Below are 21,635 nucleotides of genomic sequence, written 5' to 3' on the forward strand. Positions count from 1 at the left end.
CAGAAGTTTTTCTCCCTAACTCAAAGTGTTATTTTAGGAAAAACATTATATTCATTAAGCAGTATGTAAATGAGTTAAACAAAAAATAACATCCAAAATTGCATAGCAAATCTGAAATACATGTTGCCTTCCTCCAAGTGTTGCTAGGTTGTGAAGATAAACATTTATTGTAGCATAAGATACCCAACTTGTCAGAATTTGATTTACTCAAACTTTAGCCACTTAGAATGTTTATGCCAAAGTTATTCAATTTTATATAATGATAGTTACTTTAATGAAATGAATAAGTGAAAAAGTATCCAGATCTCTATAAAAATAAATTCACTCAAATCATATTTATATGAATAGTGACTGATGGGTTTAGTATTTCTTAAAACTTGTTATATATCTGAATGAGCCCCCAGATTGATATTTTGAAAATACAACTGGAAAGTCATTTTCATCAATCAACTATATTTTCAGGTTGGCAAAAGATAAATGTTTTCAGCGCATTTAGAATTAGGTTTGAATCAGAAATATGATCATGATACATAATTCATTCTTTTAAGATTTTCCATCAGTGACTATTAATTTATACTGTGACCTCTGACCAATGCGACATCTCTTTGGTATTTTGATGTTTCTCATACTAAAATGGGGATGATCAAAATTAACCTTAATGTTTATATTTGGTCCAACATTTGTCAAATATTAACATCTAGTCCAGATCATTAGAATATAACTTCACCCCTGGTTGTTGTCTTCTGTCCTTGAAGAGGACCAAAATGACATCACTGTGTCAGGGTCAATATACACGGTGGGTGGTTGCTTGTGACCGATCAGACTAATATGAGATCACTAGTGCTTGTTAGAATGCTCAAATAGTTCATATGAACATTGCGAATGGAGATCTCTCTAAAATTCTCTAATTCTCATCCTAATCTTCTACCTCACCAGAACATTCTTCTTAATCTGATGATTAAAGTTTTATCTAATAAAGTCAGAAGAGGTGATTGTGCCTGTGTGTGTGTGTGTGTGTGTGTGTGTGAACTCACCAAATGATCTCATCTTTATTTTATCACTTCCTATTTCCTTCTCAGTTCCTTGTACTCCCAACAACAATAGGGAGCAATTTTCTGCTCTCCAATGTTAAAATTATTTATGAAATTTCATCTTACTCTTTCAGCTTGTAGGTGGAACTGGATCTGGAGTGAGGAAGAACTAAGTTCAAACCTGAGCTCTGATACTTACTAGCTGTGTGATCTTGGGAAAGTCACTTAGCCCTGTTTGCCCCAGATTCCTTATCTGTAAAATGAGTTAGAGAAGGAAATGGCAAACCAGTTCAGTATATTTGTCAATAAAGCACATCGGGGATCAGAAGAATTGGACAAGCGTAAAAATGACTGCACAACAACCATCTTCTTTATTTACCTTTATTGTATTACTCTTTCTCTTCTTTGATGTTTTTAACAATACTCTGCCTATGTATCCTTATACCAACACTTTACTATGTGACATTAGAGAAGGTTACAATCTCCCTAAGTCAGAATTTATTCAAGTAAAAAAGGAGAGTAGGATTCAATAGTCTCCCTCCTGTACAAGATCATTTTATTAAATATTTATATTTATATATGTGTATATATATATATCTTTTGCAAGTAAATTGGTGTTATAAACATTTATTGTCGTTATTAATATGCTTTTCTTTTCTATCTCATTATATTATATCGTTTCATATAATAGATTAAACTATTTGATGGTTTTACTATTTGATGGTATTACTATTTGATGGTATTACCAAACTATTTGATGGTAATTCTCATATATAGTCCTTTTCTTTCTCCTGAGATCCCCCCAGCATTAATAATCATCTATTTAATAGTAATTTGTCAATGTTTGTTGGTTTCTCAAACTAAGCACAGTTATAATGAGACACAGTATCTGAACCCCTAAATTTACATGATTTTTAAATTGCTTATTCTTCCAAAATCATCATTATCATATTTAAATAGGTTCAATTCCTTGGATTAATCTTTAACTCATTTTGTTCCCTCACATTCCTATAGTCAACAGGGTCAATGTTTAACTCATTCTTGGAACAATTTCTACGTGCATTATTTTACTTTCATTATCTGTACCTGCTACTGTAAGTGCATCTCTCTTGATATCTTTTCCAGTTTATGGCAATAGTCACCAAATTGGTTCTTGTTTATCACTTTTCTATTCTATATATCCTCCACATAGATTCAAATGTGATATTTCTAAAACAAATCTCCTATCAGTTTTTTGTTCAGAATATATTTTTTTTTTCTGTTGGCATTTAAAATCTTTTACAATGTGATTGCAACTCATCTTTTCAGGCTGATCACAATTTTCTCCTTTTCACACTTGCCATATTTCAGCCAAACCAGATTTATTGTTTGTCATACACAACATGGCATCCCCATCCTGTCACTGTCTTTCTTATTTTTTTAGTTTACAGAATAAACAACCATTTCCATAACATAGTACCCTATATAGTTCTTTAATATTTAGAACAAGTTTCCTTTACACCCACCCCAGGAAATTCATTGATCCCTTTAAGCTAACCCCTGACTAGTCTATTTCTCAAAAAAGGTCCCTCAATCCCCTAACTCTTTCCAAAATAAGTTGGATATGCTCATTATAGTGCTTACCTGGTGTTTTTTCCCCCAATAGAACATCTTCCTTAAGAGCTGAGGATGTTTTCTTTTTGTTTGAATACCTAGGGCCCAGAATAGTTCTCTGACCAATGTAGATTCTTAATAAATGTTTGCAAAATTTAAGGGAATTACAAGGATTTACATTTGATTTTTGACACATTCTTTTGTCCCCCCTCTGGGTATCCCTCCCCTTTTAATGGTAAGGTTTATAATTGCCTCATGAATGTCCAAGATCTTCCATTTTGTCTCTCCTGAACATAATCTCCTTATTTTATGGATCTTTTCCTTTCCCACTTATATTTCCCTTGACAAAATGCTCATCTTGTTGGCTAAATCTTGAGGTCTCTTCTTTTTTTTTAATCTAAATTGATAAAATTGATTTAGGAAGAGTTTAAAATGCTTCATAAAATCATGTTAATTTTTCCTAAATTATTTATTTACAGTGCAACAGGAGTCCCAGATAGTCACCTAAGTAAAAAGGAAGGGGAGTCATTGCTGGAAATAATTGTTGCATTGCAAACTTCTGATTTATTGATTTAATGCTGCTGAAACATTTTGTAACCATAGAATTACAGAAGTGGAGTAGTCATTATTCGTATTATTCGTTGTTTGATTCTGATGATGAAATTGAGAATGATGATAATGATGATGATGATGATGATAATGATGATGATGATGATGGTTTTTGTGGTTGTGGTGGTACCCTCAGAGATACTAGTGGCATTTAACTAAGAAAGTGATGATGATAACAGATTCTAATATAAACAGAAACCCCAAATCATTGAACATGTAAATAAATCACAAATGTTAAAAATATTTTGATATTACCAAAACAAATACAGTCTTCAACCTGAAAGATTTTAATGACCCAACTGTACATATTTCTTCCCACAAAGGAAACAAAATAAAACCCACATAAAAAGAAGGTAAAGTCCATCATATTTCATCATCTTGTCTGGTTTTAGAATGGCCCCAAAGCAGGTAGCTTAGATGGCATGATGGATAGACCCTGGAGTCAGGAGGGCAGGAGTTCAAATGTGGCCTCAGACACTTAATAATTCCATGGCTGTGTGACCTGCAGCAAGTCACTTGACCCCACTGACTTGCAAAAACAAAGAAACAAAAAAAGAAATAGAATGGCCCCAAAGGTACTAATAGTAAGGCAAGACAAGATAATGTTACTCCCCCAGTTGTCTCTTAAATCTTTGAAAATAAATGAAGGGAACAAGAGAAAAGTTTATGCCTTTACTGCTTCTCTCAGAACTCTATCAAATATGAGCCACAAAGAAAATTATCATCATGATACATATCTCTCTTCTGTACCATGGGTGACACATTCTTGTTGGCCAAACAGTCTGATCTCTGGAAATAGTAGGTCCCAAGAGAACCTGAGAAACAACAGTCCTCTTTTTGCAGCTATTGGTGTAGTAGATACAGTAGTAAGGAAGACACGAGTTCAAATTCAGATTCAGAGACTCACCAGCTTTGTGATTCTGGTTCTGTCAATTAACCTTTGCTTCCCTCAGTTTATTCAACTGTAAAATGAGGATCATAACATCACCTACTTAGTAGGGTGGTTGTAAGGATAAAGTGAGATAAAAAAAGATAAAAGAGATAAAAGAGTTTTGCACAGTACCTGGGTGCTAATATTCACTATATAAATACCCTCACTCCCTTCCTCTTGTTTTATGGGATGCATTTTCTTGTCCTAAGTTTTATAATTCAATAATTGTATGACCTTGGACATAGAGTAATTTTTTTTTTTACTATTTTCTTACCTGGAAAATAGGAACAATAACCTTCCCATTGTACATACAAGTTTGATAAAATGTTCATATTGATGGCTTTTTTATTAAAATTCTTTTTCAAAGGTAAAAGCATTACATCAGATATGGTCTGTATCCAAATCTTAATGATTAAACTCCATTTTTCCCAGTAAGGTATAAACCAATATATTGACAAAATTAAGGATCCTGCATTCACCATAGCTCTGAAAACATTCATTCTAGAATTTTATGACACTTATGTCAACACGTAAGGATGAATGAATGAATAAATCAATATGTATGAATGTATGTATTATGTAACTACTCCTGATCTGACCACACCCAGTGCCCTCATTAAATTAGTAAATTCAACCACAAATTTGTTCAAGAACTAGGCAAAAAGATTTAGAGATGGAAGAAATTTTAAGGTTCTTAAAAATCTATTTATTCATCTATTCCATCCTTAGTTTATAGATGAAAAGAGTAAGGATATGAGAAAAAGTGTTCACCTTATGGTCAAACTGCTAGTTAATAGCAGGGATGAGTTTGAATCTGTGAACTCCATTCCACACACTAGGCTTCTTTTTGTTTCCCATTCTACCAAGCTTGCTATAGAAATATTACTGAAATTTAAAAGTAGATGATTTATCATTATTTTTAAGGGAAGCAGTAATGGATTATAAAGAGATTATTAGGCACAGATTCAGAAAGAGATGGGTTGAAATTCTGCCTTTGACCCTTAATAATTGTGTGATACTAGATAAGTGACTTTAACTCCCCAAACAACTTTTCCTCATTTCTAAATCTGGATTTATGATTCTGTGATACATACCTCCCCTGATTATTACTAAGCTCAAATGAAATAACAGACATGAAGCTAGCATCCCCTAAATGTTCATGCTTTTGTTTATTCTAAGTTGATTCTCCTTAATCAGTTCAGATTAAGGACAAACTCAGATGGTTAGGGAACACTGATGATAAGAATAAATTCAACTATTTTGCATTCAGAGAAATGCTGTTTTATAAACATAGACAACAATTGTGATCACCTCAAAGATGAATGCCCTTGATTAGAGAAACATGAGTTTTTAGAGTTTAGAAGAGTCTTGGTGGTCACTCAAATTAATTAATACATGATAAAGAATCCTTAGTGTAACACCTTTGAAAAATGTCATCCCTATCTTGGCATACAAATATACATTCATTGGTCTTGCAAATCCCCAAATAGCCAGATCCACTTTTACAGAATCTAATTGTTATGATTGCCCCCTAAAAATCAGAATGAAAATTTGCTGGTTTTAGCATATCTCTGTAGTCCCAGGTTAATTATTTATTCACTTGAATGCAATTAAAATATTCCATTATTTTTATCTTTCTTAATATTTCAAAAATTCAGTTTCTTGAGATCAGAAACTGTGTTTGACCTTTCTTTTTATTTTTCCCCACAACATCTGATATATAGTAAGAGCTTAAAAATGTTTATTTGTTTACGGACAGCCAACTAATAAACTCTTTAATTAATTATCATATAGCATGGGCTTTGGAACCCTCATCTTTTTGGTTCCCTTTCTTTGGAATTTCTTCAATATATTAACATATTTCCTAAACTAAGGAGGGGAAAAAAAACCTCAATACAATGCTCTTTATGCTATCTATTTATGGCAGAAATCAAAGATAAGAGTTGAGGGAGGATGGATGTCTCTAGTCAACTTCATTAACTCTGTTAATTAAAAAAAGCAATGAATAAGTCCTATTGAAATAAATAAGGAGAAATAACATTTTATTCAAGGAATGCTCCCCATTTCAATTTTATTCATTCATTCATTCATTCATTCATTCATTTATTTATTAGGTTTTTGGAAGGCAAATGGGGTTAAGTGGCTTGCCCAAGACCAAACAGCTAGGTAATTATTAAGTGTCTGAGGCCGGATTTGAACTCAGGGACTCCTGACTCCAGGGCCCGTGCTCTATCCACTGTGCCACCTAGCCACCCCCCCCATTTCAATTTTAAAAGAAAATATATTTTCAAGTGAAAAATCAAATTTGACAAGTCAAATACATCTCCATTTAACTTAAAGTCTGTGGCTGGACTGCACTAGGGGAGATAAAACTCAAAAACATAGCAGTAAAACAATATATTACAAAGTGTCATTGTGATAATTCCCTAAACCAATACCTTATATTCTGATCACAACTTAAGAGAAAAAACCATTTTGTTTTATATAAAGGTCATTCAGGTTATTCACAAATCAATGCAATTCCACTTGTAAAATTCGAACCTAGATTTTCTTGATTATTCATCCAGAATTCTATTGTATTGTGTTGCCACGTAAAATGAAAATATAATAACCCAGGCCGTACAAACAAATCCGAAAAGTGAATCTTTAGCTTTTTATCAGCCTTTTTCTGTGAAATCACTTTGGAAAACCTGTGGGTACCACCAACAGTCAAATTTATTTCTCTGAGGAAAAACATACTTTAAAGTGACCCAAATAATAAAAGACTGTGAGATAGAGATGATAAACAAATTCACATATAACACAAGACAAGTTATCATTAGAAATGAAAAGTGAACCAAATCCTGGGAGCCAAAATGGCAGACTAAGCAATAAATCACCAGAACTCTCCCATGTTCACCCCCAAACAACCACAAAATGGAACCCTAAAACAAATGCTGGAAGAGCAGACCCATAAAATTTAAAAGAAATGAAAAAGACACAAAAAATGAGCAAAGGAAAAAAATCAGTACCAAAAATGATTCTGACCAGGGAAAGCTATTATGGTGACAGGGAACATACAGACACAAAATGAGATTGAGATAACAATATCAAAATACCTATAGGTAACACCTCCCCAATGAGAAATGGTCTCAAGCCCGCAAAGAACTTATAGAACAGTGCCAAAAGGAGCTTAAAATTCATGAAAGAGATAGAGGGAAAATTGGGAAATGCAAATGAGAAAGAATGAAAAGAATGAAGAGAAAAGAGTCAACAGCTGACACCTGTTCAAAGTGTAGAACTGACTAAATAGAAAAAGAAATATGAAAATTCACTGAGGTAAAAAAAACAAAACTCTATAATATGTATGATTGGTAGGGGGCAGCTAGCCTTGGAGTCAGGAGTACCTGGGTTCAAATCAGGTCTCAGACACTTAATAATTACCTAGCTGTGTGGCCTTGGCAAGCCACTTAACCCCATTGCCTTGAAAAATCTTAAAAAAAAGAAAAAAGTATGATTGGACAAATGGAAAAGTAAGTCAAAAGCTAATTAAAGAAAATAACACCTTAAAAGTCAGAATTGGACAAGCGGAAGCAAATGAAAATTCATCAAAAAATGTCAGAAGAATGAAAAAAAGAATGGAAAAAAATGGAAGAAAATATTAAATATCTTATTGGAGAACCACTGACCTGAACTAAAAATCTAGGAGACACAATGTCAGAATCATTAAACTACCTAAAACACATAATCTAAAGAAGAACCTGGACAGCATTTTTCAAGAATTTATCAAGGAAAATTGCTCTGATATTCTGGAACCAGAAGGCAAAATAGTCATTGAAAGAATTCACTGATCACCTTGGGAAAAAGTATAGTAGCCAAATTTCAGAATTCTCAGCTAAAGGAGAAAAAATACTGCCAAAAAGAAGTAATTTAAATAACAGAGAACAACAGTCAAGATTAAACAGGACTTATTTTAATTGGTAATTTTAATCATAAAGTCCTTCCTAGTGACCTTTTCAGCTTTTTGTTACATTATCCCTTCACAATATATGTTTCAGTCATTTCTTGCTATTTACTATTTCATGAACTTGTCATTCTTTTTCTCTCCTGTTCCTTCCATGTTTTTTATCATGCTGTCTCCCATGCAAATATTCCCTCATATCCTCCCCCTTCCTCTTAGAATTCCTGTCTTATTTCAAGTTTAATCTCATGGGCCATCTCTAAGAGGAAGTCTTTGATGATTCTTTCTTAGTGTATCAATTAGGATGCTTTATATGACTTTCTCCCACATAAGTTTTTTGAGGACAATTAATTTATCACTGATTTTGTTTTATATTATTTTGTTTGTTTTGTTTTATTGTATGTATATTTTTTCCTATTTTCTTTTCACAGAATTCCCAAGTATCAGAAATGGAAATGAACCATCCTACCCCAAATACCTACTCCAAGACAAAAACTCCCCCAACACAACTCACTGGTTTTATTTGAAGGCATTCAATGAGAATGAAAACAAGTCTGAGCTACCTTTTCACTTTGGGAAAGATAGCTTTAACTTTTTTTTTTTTTTTTTTTGCAAGGCAAGCAGGGTTGACTTGTCCAAGGCCACACAGCTAGGTTATTAAGTGTCTGAGAATGGATTTGAACCCAGGTACTCCTGACTCCAGGGCCAGTGCTTTATCCACTATGCCACCTAGCAGCCCCATAGCTTTAACTTCTCATAAACTTTTTCCATACACCAAAGACTTAATAAAGTTCTTTTATGCTTTAACTCTTTGATCATAGTTCTGCTATCAGGGCCAAAAAGAACAAATTGAATACCTCTTCGACAATACAGCTGAATTGTCTATCCTGTCTCTGGTTCCTATCACATTCCCTTCTCTATCATTCATATCCTTTTTTTTTTCTAAAGCTAACCATTGTAATAGCCTTTCTACCCCTTTCCATGCTATCTCTAAAGGATCATCCTGATGAACCAGAATCTCTCTGACATTCATTTTAGGATCAAAAAATTTAGAGGTGCAGCAGACATTCAAAGTCATCTAATCTAGTCCTTACATTTTACAGTAAGGAAACTAAGGATCTAGGAGATTTAAATAATTACCCAAGTTCAAACACATGGTAAGAGATAAAGGACAGTAACACAACCCAATCCTCTGACTTCAAAATTTCTTTTAATATTGCAATTCATAGTGATTATGCTTTCTGGAGTGAATTACTGATAACTAGACCTGACAATAAGCTAAAGAGAAACATAATCATGTATAAATTAATTATCTTTCTCAAGAATATATGTGAACATACTGTCTTTCAGAAATGCTCTATTTAACTTACTTATAAATAATACAGCAATTGATCAGCCAGTCCAAAATATAAGAATAGCCATTATAAGGAGTAAGAAATTTACTAAAATACCAATTTCTTCCAAAATTTGATACAAATAATAGGAGCCCTCTGAGTCCAGTAAAAGAAAAAAGAAAAAAAATACCTATTTGAGAAACCAAAGGAAGATATTAATTTACTGTGAGTAAAACATTCATAATTATGTTTTATGATCATAATTTAACTAATATATTCAACCTGAGGTAGAATAGAGCTTCATACTTACATAGCAGTTTTCTTGTTTCCTTTTTCATTATCGAAAAAGCTCAATATGTCCCAAGCAAAATCCTTATTTGTTCCAAAGAGGACTGGGAATCTTTGATACTGCAGCTTTTTCTGGAGTAGACACAAAGCAGATAACAATTTGATTATCACTTTTTGATCATCACTAACACTGACATCTCATCCCCTTAAGATCAACTTAAGGGCATTGTCCCTGTGCTTCAAGGCTATTGGTTCACATCTGCATTTCTAAAAAGGAACTTCATGAGTCAACCCATTCCATGTCCAGAATCATCATTTTTCTTCTTAACACTGTCATAACTGGAAGCAGAAATACTGATGATACATATTAAATTAAAGATTCCATAATAACCTGTACCTTTATCCCTTTGCATACCACTATATTTCAGGACAATCCTTTGCAGACATTGTTGGCATGCTGGTTTCTATTTCAAAGTCCATTCTGATTTTAAATATTTATCTGCTTTTATGTGATTAATACTGATTGGCAGAGGGAAGTTGTTAGCTCTTACATTGATGTACAGTAATGAGTTTACCTGTGAGTTTACATAATCAGCTGAATAGGAACCCTGATCTAACCCATGAGCCTTTTCATAAAAATAAAGATATGAGGATGAGAGTGATTTATTTTTAGGTAATGACAAACACAATTCATAATTACCACAATGTAAGCTACCATTATATAATTTGGAAAAATTGTATTATATAATTATCAAATAACACTTATAGATCTCAGGGCTGAGAGAAATTTTCTAAGTACCAATCTTTGGAACTTAGATGATAGGATGTATATGCCCTAGAAAGGATTAGAAAGGGTAGACAGATCAAAGGATCAAAGATTTAGGCTTGAAAAGAAATTTTAAGGTTCATCCAGCTATCCATCTTTCTTTAATTAGTTATATATTTGTGTGTGTGTGTGTGTGTCTGTGTGTGTAGGTGTGTCTGTGTGTCTGTGTGTGTTTTGTATGTGTGTGAGAGTTTAAAAACTGGGAAAAACTGAGGCTGAGAGAGGTTCAATGAACTATTCCCTAGTATTGTATCTACTGTATTACATAGATAAAAATATGGATGGACAAAGAGAAAGAGAGAGACAGAGACAAATTTGGCATTGTAGTGTGGTTGATTTCATTAATACTGAGAGTTCCAGATATGGAAACATTTCTTCCCAATACATTTCAGTATCTCTTAGTCAATTTACAGTCATAGATTTCTTTGAGGAACTGAGCGATTAAATAAATTGCCCATATTGTGTGAGGCAAAACTCAAACCAAGACTTTCAAGACCAATTCACCCTGCTGCCTGTATATATATATATATATATATATATATATATATATATATATATATATATATATATGTATATGTATATGTAATATGCTATGTCTCTCTCTCGCAAAAAATTACACATGTATGACTTGAACTACCCATACTTTTGCTATACTAATTTGATTCTTTATCCTTACTACATCTGTTCTGCATTTTTTAAATTTTCAATCATTTATATTTTAAAGGAGAAAAACAACAAATGCAAATCAAAAGTGAATTGATTGAAGCCAGATTAAATGTTTACTAAATACAATCTTATTTCACATGTTTAGATTCAATTCTCATTGATTAACATATCACATATAAAATTATGTACATAACGAATGTCAATAAAATATGTGAAAAAGAGAATATACTTTAAAATAGATACATCTCAAGACAATAAATGAATATTTTGAGTTTTCATATCACCGCTTACTTATTGCTTCTTTGGAAAAGAGAAATATTTCCTTATCTTTAAGATTTTGCCCTGCTATCACCAAAATCATATCATTGGGACTTTATCCTCAATTCAACAATCATTCATTAAATGGATATTTTGAGAGGCATCATGGCTGAATGAGTTCAAGTTATTTCTCTAAAATATTTTTACTGGAGACTGAGTATGGAGTGAGGAACACTGGCCACAGAAACTACAGTGAGAATCAGGGGAAACCAGTCTTGCACCTCCAGAGCACATCCCACAAATGGCAAGGGGGTAAGGGGAGACTGCAGAAATCTCTCTGCTCTTCCTGGGGCAAGACTCTGCTGTTTTTCCACACTCAGATCCAGGTTGCAGTTTGACCTTCCATACAAAGATAGCTGAGGAGGGCTTCTTCTTACAGCTCCAGGGCAGAGGGGAGTGCCTGTGGTCATCTTCATATCAAAGCATAGGCAGAAGAGCATAAGACTTAGGAGGAATAAAGGTCCCCGTGTTGTGTACCAAAACCCTCCAAAGCAGATGTCCCAATAATACTCAAAAGCTCAGCAAGCACCCCAAAACCAGGCACAGGCTGGAGAAAGGAGTAACAGAGAAAAAAGAGGAACACCATTGAGAAACACATTATCTATGATCCCAAGAAACCTCCACAATCTGAAGATGAGGAAGTTCAAGCTCCTACATCTAAAGACTCCCTGAAAACCAGAAACTGGGTTCACGTTATAATAGAGTTCAAAGAAGATTTTGAAAATCAAGTAATGGATATAGAAGACAAATTGGGAATAGAAATGAGAGAGATGCAAGAAAAACATGAAAAAGAAGACAGTATCTTAGTCAAGGAGATCCAAAAAAAATGCTAAAGAAAATCACATGTTAAAAACCAGCATAGTTCAAATGGATAAACAGTTCAAAAAATTATTGAGGACAAGAATGCTTTAAAAAGCAGAACTGGCCATATGGAAACGGAGATAAGAAAGCTCTCTGAGGAAAACCCATCCATCAGATGTAGAATGGAGCTAAAGGAAACTGATGACTTTATGAGAAGTGAAGACAATACTTCAACATCAAAAAATGAAAAATTAGAAGAAAATGTGAAACATCTCATTAAAAAAACAAATGATCTGGAAAACAGATTCAGGAAAGATAATTTGAAAATGATTGGGATACCTGAAAGTCATGATCAGGAAAAGAGCCTTGACCTCATTTTTAAAGAATTCCTACAGGAAAACTTCCCTGATATCCTAGAAGCAGAGGGCAAAACAAAATTGAGAAAATCCACCGAACTTACCCTGGAAAGAGATCCAAAAAAAAAAAACAACCCCCCGGAATATTATAGCCAAGTTCCAGAACTCCCAAGTTAAAGAGAAAATATTACAAGCAACCACAAAGACAATTCAAATATTGTGGAATTGCAGTCAGGATCACATAGGACTTAGCAGCAACTACATTAAGGGCTCATAGGACTTAGAATATGATATTCTAGAAGGCAAAAGAGGTTGGAATGCAACTGAGAATCGACTACCCAGCAAAACTGAACATCCTCTTCCAGGGGATAAAATGGACTTTCAATCATCCAGGGGAATTTCAGATGTTCCTGTTGAAATGAGCAGAGCTGAACAGAAAGTTTGACCTTCAAATACAGGACTCAGGTGAAGGATAGAGAGTGGAGGAGAAGGGTAAAATATGATGTATTTAATGATGATGAACTGCATGTATTCTTGCATGGAAAAATACTGATAATACTCATATGAAAATTCTCATTTAATAGAGCAAATAGAAGGGGTTTTTATAGATGAAGCACAAGAGAGAGCTGAATTTGAAGATATAATTGTAAAATTGGAGTCAATGGCTAAAAGGGAAATGCACTGGGAGTAAGAGAAAACAGAGATGTAATAGGCTAAGATATTTCATATAAAATAGTTTTTTCTTCTTTTTACAATGAACTTTTGCGATGATATGGGAGGGGGGAAGGTGAGGGGGAAAGAGGGAATCTTCACTCTCATCAGAAATGGCTCAGAGAGGAAATAGCATACACACTCAATAGGGTATAGATGTCTAGAGTAAAAAGGAGAGAAGGGGAAAGGGGGAAGGGGGAATGTGGGTGATGGAGGAAAGGGTTGATAATAGGAGAGAAAAGTCAGATATAATGCATTTTCTTTTTTACTTCTCGCAAGAGTCTGGGAATGGATGGCCTATCCGGGACCATGGGCCCAGTGGTTGCTGGGTCTCAGTGGTGGTATGTGGGCTCAGGGCCTTTTGCCCCAAGGCTGGCGATCAGTCCCCTGCACTACTCAACCACCCTACAGCACCTTTTAGAAGAGGACAGAATGACAGGAGAGAGAAAATATTATATATGGTAGTGGGGAGGAATGGATGGAGGGATTTACAATCAGCAACAGCAACAGTGGAAAAAATATGGAAGGGACTTATATTAAAGACAGAGCTGATGGTATCAGAACACAGACGAAACACATTTTTTTCCCCTCTTTCTTTTACTTTATTTCTCATGAGGGTCTATATTTTTTTGGGGGGGGAGGGAGTATTATATTTACCTTTAAACAAGAATATTTTAGTAATGTACAAAAAACATCACTTGCACAAAAATATTCATAGCAGCCCAGCTTGTAGTGGGAAATAATTGGAAATTAAGTAAATGTTCTTCAATTGGGGAATGGCTTAATAAACTGTGGTATATATTTGTCATGGAACACTACCGTTCTATTAGAAATGAGGAAGGATGGGAATTCAGGGAAGCCTGGAAAGATTTGCATGGACTGATACTGAGTGAGATGAGCAGAACCAGAAAAACATTGTACACCCTAACAGCAACATGGGGGTGATGATCAAGCTTGATGGAGTTGTTAATTCCATTAGTGGAACAATCAGGCATAATACTTTATTTTTCTTCCTTAGGGATATGATTTCTCTCTCATCACATTCCCCTGAGAACAATGTATAGCATGGAAACAATTTAAAGACTGACAGACTGCCTTCTGTATTGGGGAGAGGGGGGAGGGAAGCAAGATTAGGGGGAAAATTGTAAAAAAATTAAAAATTAAATTAAAAAATTAAAAAATTAAATCAAATAAATATTTTGACTGAATGATACTGGAAAAGGCAAATAATCTTTCTGTGTCTCTCAGCATATTTCTAAGATTAAAAAAAGTTGCAGAGAAGACAATACTCTATATTTGATGGAGCAATTTCTGCATAAGAAGTTCCATTCACAGTTGCAATCAAAGGTCCAGCCTTAAAAAAATTCCTCAAATGGGAATAGTTAACACTGATAACGAACTTTAAGATTTTCAAAGCTTTATATATATATATACATAGAACATATATGAATACATATATATGTATACACATGTAGGTATATAGATGCTCAAGCATCTGTCTACATATATATGTCTGGATGTTTGTATGTATACACAACCAATATATTTGAGGAAGATATTTTTATTTGATCCTTACAACAATATACTGAGGTAGATCCTAATATAATTATTCTCATTTTGTAGGTAGACAAATGCACCCTAACTTGAAATATATATATATATATATATATATATATATATAATTAATTTTGTAGCAGAGATAAAGTTCAAATCCATGAAATCCTGCCTCCAAGTAGAATGCCCTTGCCATCAGATCAATCTCCTTTCTTTTCCTATTTAAATTAACTGAGATGTATGATATATATATATATATATACATATATATATATATACATATATATATATATATGTATATGTATATACATATATATCAGTAAAAAATATACATATAGGAATAGGGAGTTTCTTTTGTATTTGTTTTTACCCCTCACAAATAGCATAAAGACAATTAATAAGCAGAGGCAGGACTTGAATTCAGGAAATCCTTACTCTAAATCCATCAGACCACATCAAGATGCACCTTTAGAACTCAGTCAAGGATAAAAAAGGTTTGGAAACTGCACATTGTTCTGAATAATCCCAAGCTATTCATTGTCGCCAAAGCTAATCATTTTTATCAATTTTTACTTTGATAATTTGTCTGTAAATCTTGGAAAATCCAGAACATCTAAAGAATCAAAGAGATTGTGGTGATGTAGGTGACAGTGAAAATGCTCAAGGTGGCTATATATTATCCATACAATTCTGCTAGAAATGACACGTAGCTGAAAAGTGACTCAAAATATTAATGTTTGACAGGAAAAGGAACTAAACTAGTCATGTAGCTTGAGCCAAGAGTAACAGATGGACAGCTTGAGGGGTGAATGGGGAACTCTGAAATACTGACACACACACATACACACACACACAGAAAGAAGAAACAAAAACAGGGCTTTTGTGTATCCTCAACAGAGGACTTGGGGAAGTGGATGTAGAATTACACATGATGAGAGAGAAACATCAAAGTCCATGACAGCTTCAAAAAATTTATTCTTTTTCCTCTTTTATAAACCATGTATTTAGTTTCATTTTAACCTAAATAAAATTTCTTAAAGTTATTTTTGCTCATCTACTTCCCTTTCCTCCCTCCTGTCTACTATTGCATTTCTTTATCTGTAAAGATGTTTTTAAACTGTGTAGGAAATGTCAATTATTATAAAAAATTTTATTAAAATATTAAGTAAGCATAAATACTTGTTGATTGTATATTGATTGATTCCCTCAGTAAACTGACTGCTTTATTCAGTGACCTTTGAGTTAATCCTCTATTTCCTTCCCAGACTTTATGCAAATTCCCTAGGAGAGCATTGTTAATCCCTAATCTGAAAGGCAAATAACACATTGCAAAATAGGTAGATATTAAGGGAGACATTGTGATTAAGTGGGGAGAGCTGCTTTGGTAGACCTATCAACAAGTCCCACCATTGACACACACTAGCTGTATGACCCTGTATCAGTTGCCTAGTGACGGAGACAATGGTCTAAGTGTTTAAAGTTTCCCAAAACCCTTCTGTGTGTGGAATAATGAGCCTCTGCTTTCTTTAATGAGTTTAAAACCTGGGTCAAGATCTTTCTTTTCCATAAGTTACTGGCCCCATTGTAGGGGACTTCAATTTGCATATCAATATTCCTTGACCTCCCAGGTCCTCTATTTATTTCCATTCTACCTTTAGAATACAAAGAGAAGGGGCAGCTAGATGACACAGTGGAGAGAACTCCAGCTCTGGAGTCAGGAGGACTTGAGTTTAGATGTGACTTCAGATACTTAATAATTGCCTATCTGTGTGATCTTGAGCAAGTCACTTAACCTCACTTAACCTTTTGCCTTACCAAAAAAACAGAAAAGTAAAATACACAGCTATAGTGGATAATTGCTCTCAAGATAATAAATGAACAATGAACATTTGTTTTGTCTTTGAACTTTAAATTATCTTGTCTGATCATGATCCCTTTCCATTCCACCTCTTCTTCTTCCTTCCATGGTGTATTAAAGACAGGCAGGAGTGGGGGGTGGCGGCTAGGTGGTGCAGTGGATAAAGCACTGGCCTCGGAGTCAGGAGTGCCTGGGTTCAAATCTGACCTCAGACACTTAATAATGACCTAGCTGTGTGGCCTTGTGCAAGCCACTTAACCCCATTTGCCTGGCAAAAACCTTAAAAAAAAAAAAAAAAGACAGGCCCATAATTGCTCTGAGGCACAAAGTTCTTTTAGATTTGAAACTTCCATCTTGACCTTTGTTAGATATTTTGAGACCATTTCTATAGCTGTCATTGGTTTAGTCCTATTTTCTAGTATTAGAATTGTGATCAAATTGATGCAAGGGTCCTTCCACTCCCTCTCTCTCTGTATCATCCTCATTTTACACTCTCCAGATATATAAGACAAAATACCCTAAGCTGAAGTAGAGAATGTAGGGCTTAACTGACTGATTCGTTTGTCAGATGGAGATTCCCATAGGCAGTTGTCTATATGTGTCTAGAGATTCTGATCTTGGTTCCTTAGGCAAGAATGGCTTTTTCATGATGTGACAAGAAATTAAGAGTAAAGAAAAGGACTTTTCCCTTTTACTTTCTTCACAGAGGTTATCCCAAGCTCTACCTTAAGTTGTATCTGATTTAGAAACTTATTCAACAGGTATGAGATCCCGTTGAAATCTCAATGTGGGAGATTACACAAAACATTTCATTGTAGGGAAGTGAAAATATATATAAAACAAGATATGAAAAGATGCTCAAAAACCAGCTATTCTAGTCTCTTTTTTTTTTTACATGAAGAAAACAATCTTAGAAAGAGATGTAAAATCACACTAGAAGACCTTTTTGTGAAGCCTACCTCCTTCTCCCATTGTGTGACTTTTCTGGAGACATTTTTGGGGAAACACACTTGACAGCTTTTCTTCCTCTCTTGGCTTTGTTCTTGGCTTCAAACTTTTGCAATCAAGATTTGACTCCTACCTAGGTAGCTAAGTGGTACAGTGAACAGAACTGGACCATGACTCATGTTGACCTGAGCTCAAATTCAGTCTCAGATACTTCTTAGCTATATATAACCCTGGGCAAGTCACTTGACCTATCTGTTAACCATTACATTGAAGAAATATTAGCTCAGGATTGTGAGGATCAAAGTCAGGGCTTTTATGAAGCCTTTAGCCCCATGTCTGATGCAAAGTATTGGTTAATAACAGCTACCCCCCCCCCCGCTTTCATTTTCCCTCTCAGTTACTCAGTTATTATCTTTTCTTCCCTCGTTGCAATGAAAGATCCTGAAGGGCAACAACTATCCTTCTTAGAACTTTCATTTGTATTTCCAATATTTTTTACAGGTTTGGATCATAGCATTCACTTAGTACGCTGTATTTTGTTTACTCCCTAGTAATTTTAACTCGTTTCCTGACATCAGAGCCAAAACTCTTTCCACTATATCATATTGGCACAACCATCTGAAAATGAAAAGCCTCTCAAGGAAACTCCAATAATCACTTACAGAGTGACTATGCAATCCCCACAAGATGTGCATTTGTCAACTCAGATACCATGTCCAATAGCTCACGGAGTCAGCCAGGCCTGTCTTTGGACTGAAAAACACAAGTACACACAGAGCAGGAAGGCGTCTGAGACAAACAGCACATTTGCCAAAGATCAGGTCCACCAGCTGTGTCCGAGCTGACGGCTGCCAGTCATTCATTGAGTCACAGACTTGGGAATGCTTAGGCCTCCTTAATAGAGGACCACTCATGATGAGGAGACAGCCAACACACAGCCTTGATGATCTCTAGAATCGAGATGCGTCTCATGCAAATAATGCCTCCTATTGCCCTTTTAAAATAAACAAGCAAGACACAGAGGCCTGCCCATAATCACGAAATTACAAAGAACAGATGTGAAACATTAGTGAGTAAATGTGGTTGCTGGCACAGGGAGAAAGAAATCAAGCAGCAAGTACTGTACCAACCAGATTGGTTTTTAAATGACTCATACAATGGAATTCCCTACAATGGCAACAAAAAAATAAAACTGATAACTTGACTAGGGCTGATCCATTTTAGTTACCTTAAATTAACGTAATTGTGTCATTCTCAGCTCTTCTGTGCTCCTTTTCAATAGGGAATTGAAATGTTTGGATTCCCAGGAATATTAGATTAAAAGATAATCAGTGTGCACTTAGGGTTGGGTGGCATGTTGGTTTGCTTAAAAGTTTTTTTTTTTCTCTATCTAATTTGATAGTCCTTTATTTGATAGTCCTCAGATGTGAAGGGAACTCAGAAACCATTTAATACAATTCATAGAGTAAAGTAATCCACAAAGCCAGAAAAGGTACTCAACCTCTGCTCAAATACTTCCAAATAGGGAGAAATTCCTCTTTCTAAGCATGTCATCCAAAATTCAGATATTTAACAAGATTTTACATGATGTGCCAGTCTAATTTTTCCTCTTTTCAATTTCTATCCATTCCTAAACAGACTAATTTATTCAAATGGCATCCCTTGAAAATAGTTTTATACCTATCACCCCTAACCCAAATCTATTCTTCCTCAAATTATAAATTGAACAGACCAATTTTGATGTTCAATACTTTGCAAGGTACTCGTAATTTTCTATCTTCTGTTCTTCCTCCTAATGTTCTCCTTCATTTAAGAGCAAAGAAAAGAAAAAATAAAATATAAAGAAAGAATTGACTATCAAAGTTGTGAATTCCATCTGGTCAAGTAGTTTTTAAAAAGAGCAGAAACATCTTTTTTTTGCCTCCTTGATAACTAGGTCAGCAGTTTTTTCTACACTCATCTCTCTATTTATTCTTGCCTTTCTTGTTATGTCTAACATAAAATCTACCTGTCTGACTCATCCTGCAATAACCTTGGCTATTATTTACAATCATCTCATGCTACTAAAATGGGACCTCTCCCAAATTAAGATATCACTTCTTGAAATTACAGAAAGGCCAAGACAAATTGCATTGAGGTGAAATCATTATGTACCTTTCTACTTAGGTCTTTGTCAGATATGGAAGGTCAGAAGTTTCATCATGCAGAAGTTGAGAAAAATGGGAAGAATTTCAATATTAATATCACTCAATAATGCTCAAAATTTCCTCTCATAATAAAATATCTCTGGGATACCTGTGTCAGAAAACTAATTATGCATTAGAAAGAGGCAACTGATGACTAGATTGAAAAGATGATCAGAAAGTTATTTTTTTGTGAGTATATTACATAAATACCCAGAAAGCACCTTTGAGTCCCTTAAGGTCAGGAGTTGTTTTATCTTTTATAACATGACTTTAAAATAATTTTTGACATCTGGGCATCTCTCCAAAAACATTTTTGACATTTAACTGAATTGATGAATTTGAAGAAGAATGAACAATTGAGGCATATCAGTGATTGCAAATACCTAATTCTTTTGCTTTCTAACCACAGTGTCACCAGTTATATCTCTGAATCCACATATGGATTGAGCTCAGAGGTCTTCATTATCCTGAATTCTACCTTCTCAATATTCTCAGCTCAGTTACGTCCTTTCTAAAGTTATTTGTCCAAAACTTGGCACAGTGCTCTAGATGAGGTCTTATTAAGATAGCGCCACAAAGAAAACTTATTTTTCAGTTTGGAAAGGACATTGAAATATTGGATTTCATACAAATTAGTTCACCTTAGAATAGACTCATTACTTGCTAAAATCAGATTTTAGCATTAATGCCTTTTTGGCACCCTTCTGCTATCTATAGTATCTTTTCTCAATAACCTCATAGTGTCTTACAGCCTCTCTTAAGACTTAAATTGTGCTAGACTCAAAAATGGTAGAGAAAAGCCAAGAATTTCCTTCAGGTTTCCCAGTTTTCTTTCAGAAATAGCATTGATCAAGTCTCTAAATGGATTCTGGGTCAACAGAAGTCACAAAAGAACAGAGTGGAACACTTTCTAAAAAGTTATGTCTCCAGTGAAATGGGAGTGGACCCAGGACAGGGAACTGAAACACAGTTTACAGGTGGTCAGGCATAGTGTGGACCAACTAGAAGTACTCAGCTACAGCAGTGATCTGCAGAGGAGGCCCCTGGAGTCCAGTCTGGAAAGGAAAATAACACAAGAGGTCAGCTCGGAGCGCTCCAGCACAGGAATCCCAGACCCTCATTTAGCCAGCTCACCTGGGCTAGATGAATTAAACCCGGTGGTGTGTAACAGCTCCAGCCCAGGTGTCCTCAATGTGGCTAACTCAGTCCAGTGAGGAAGTAACTAGGCTGCAAGCAGGCCCCTTCCCCAAGCTTAAGCCAGGACCCAAAGAAAACTCAGATTGAGTTAGAAAAGTCAACAAAAACTCAGGAGAATAGAAAGTTACCTTGGAGATTAGGACTGGTAAAACACCATCTCTGAAGAGGATGGCAGAGAAAGCACTACATATGAAACTGCATTGGAGATTAATGAATTGGTCACCAGCACAAAAAGACTTTTTGAAAGGACTTAAAATTATTTTAAAAATCAAGTAGAGAAATTGGAACACTAAATGCAAGAAAATTTCATTATCTTTCAAAAGGGAGCAAAAAAATTGACTGAAGAAAACAAATTCAAATACAAAAATACAAAACAAATGGAAAAAGATAATCAGTTCCTTTAAACTATACTTGATAAAATGGAAAATGAGATACAAAAGCTAACTGAAAAAAATTCTTGAAGAGTAGACTGGGGTAAGTATAGTCTA

The 21,635-nt window shown here is 34.7% G+C and overlaps 1 protein-coding gene across 3 annotated transcripts in view; it reads right to left on the reverse strand.

The window, feature by feature from the left end:
• The window catches only part of PCDH15 (protocadherin related 15), a 2,110,989-nt gene that overhangs the window by 1,787,436 nt on the left and 301,918 nt on the right, over window positions 1-21,635 (reverse strand). For all 3 annotated transcript variants that reach the window (XM_074232276.1, XM_074232274.1, XM_074232275.1), the window contains exon 2: window positions 9,749-9,858. The gene's annotated coding sequence lies outside the window, so the exon portion shown is untranslated. The remainder of the gene's footprint in view (window positions 1-9,748; window positions 9,859-21,635) is intronic.

The sequence above is a fragment of the Macrotis lagotis genome, chromosome 4 (genome assembly GCF_037893015.1).
Source record: "Macrotis lagotis isolate mMagLag1 chromosome 4, bilby.v1.9.chrom.fasta, whole genome shotgun sequence".
NCBI lineage: Eukaryota > Metazoa > Chordata > Mammalia > Peramelemorphia > Peramelidae > Macrotis > Macrotis lagotis.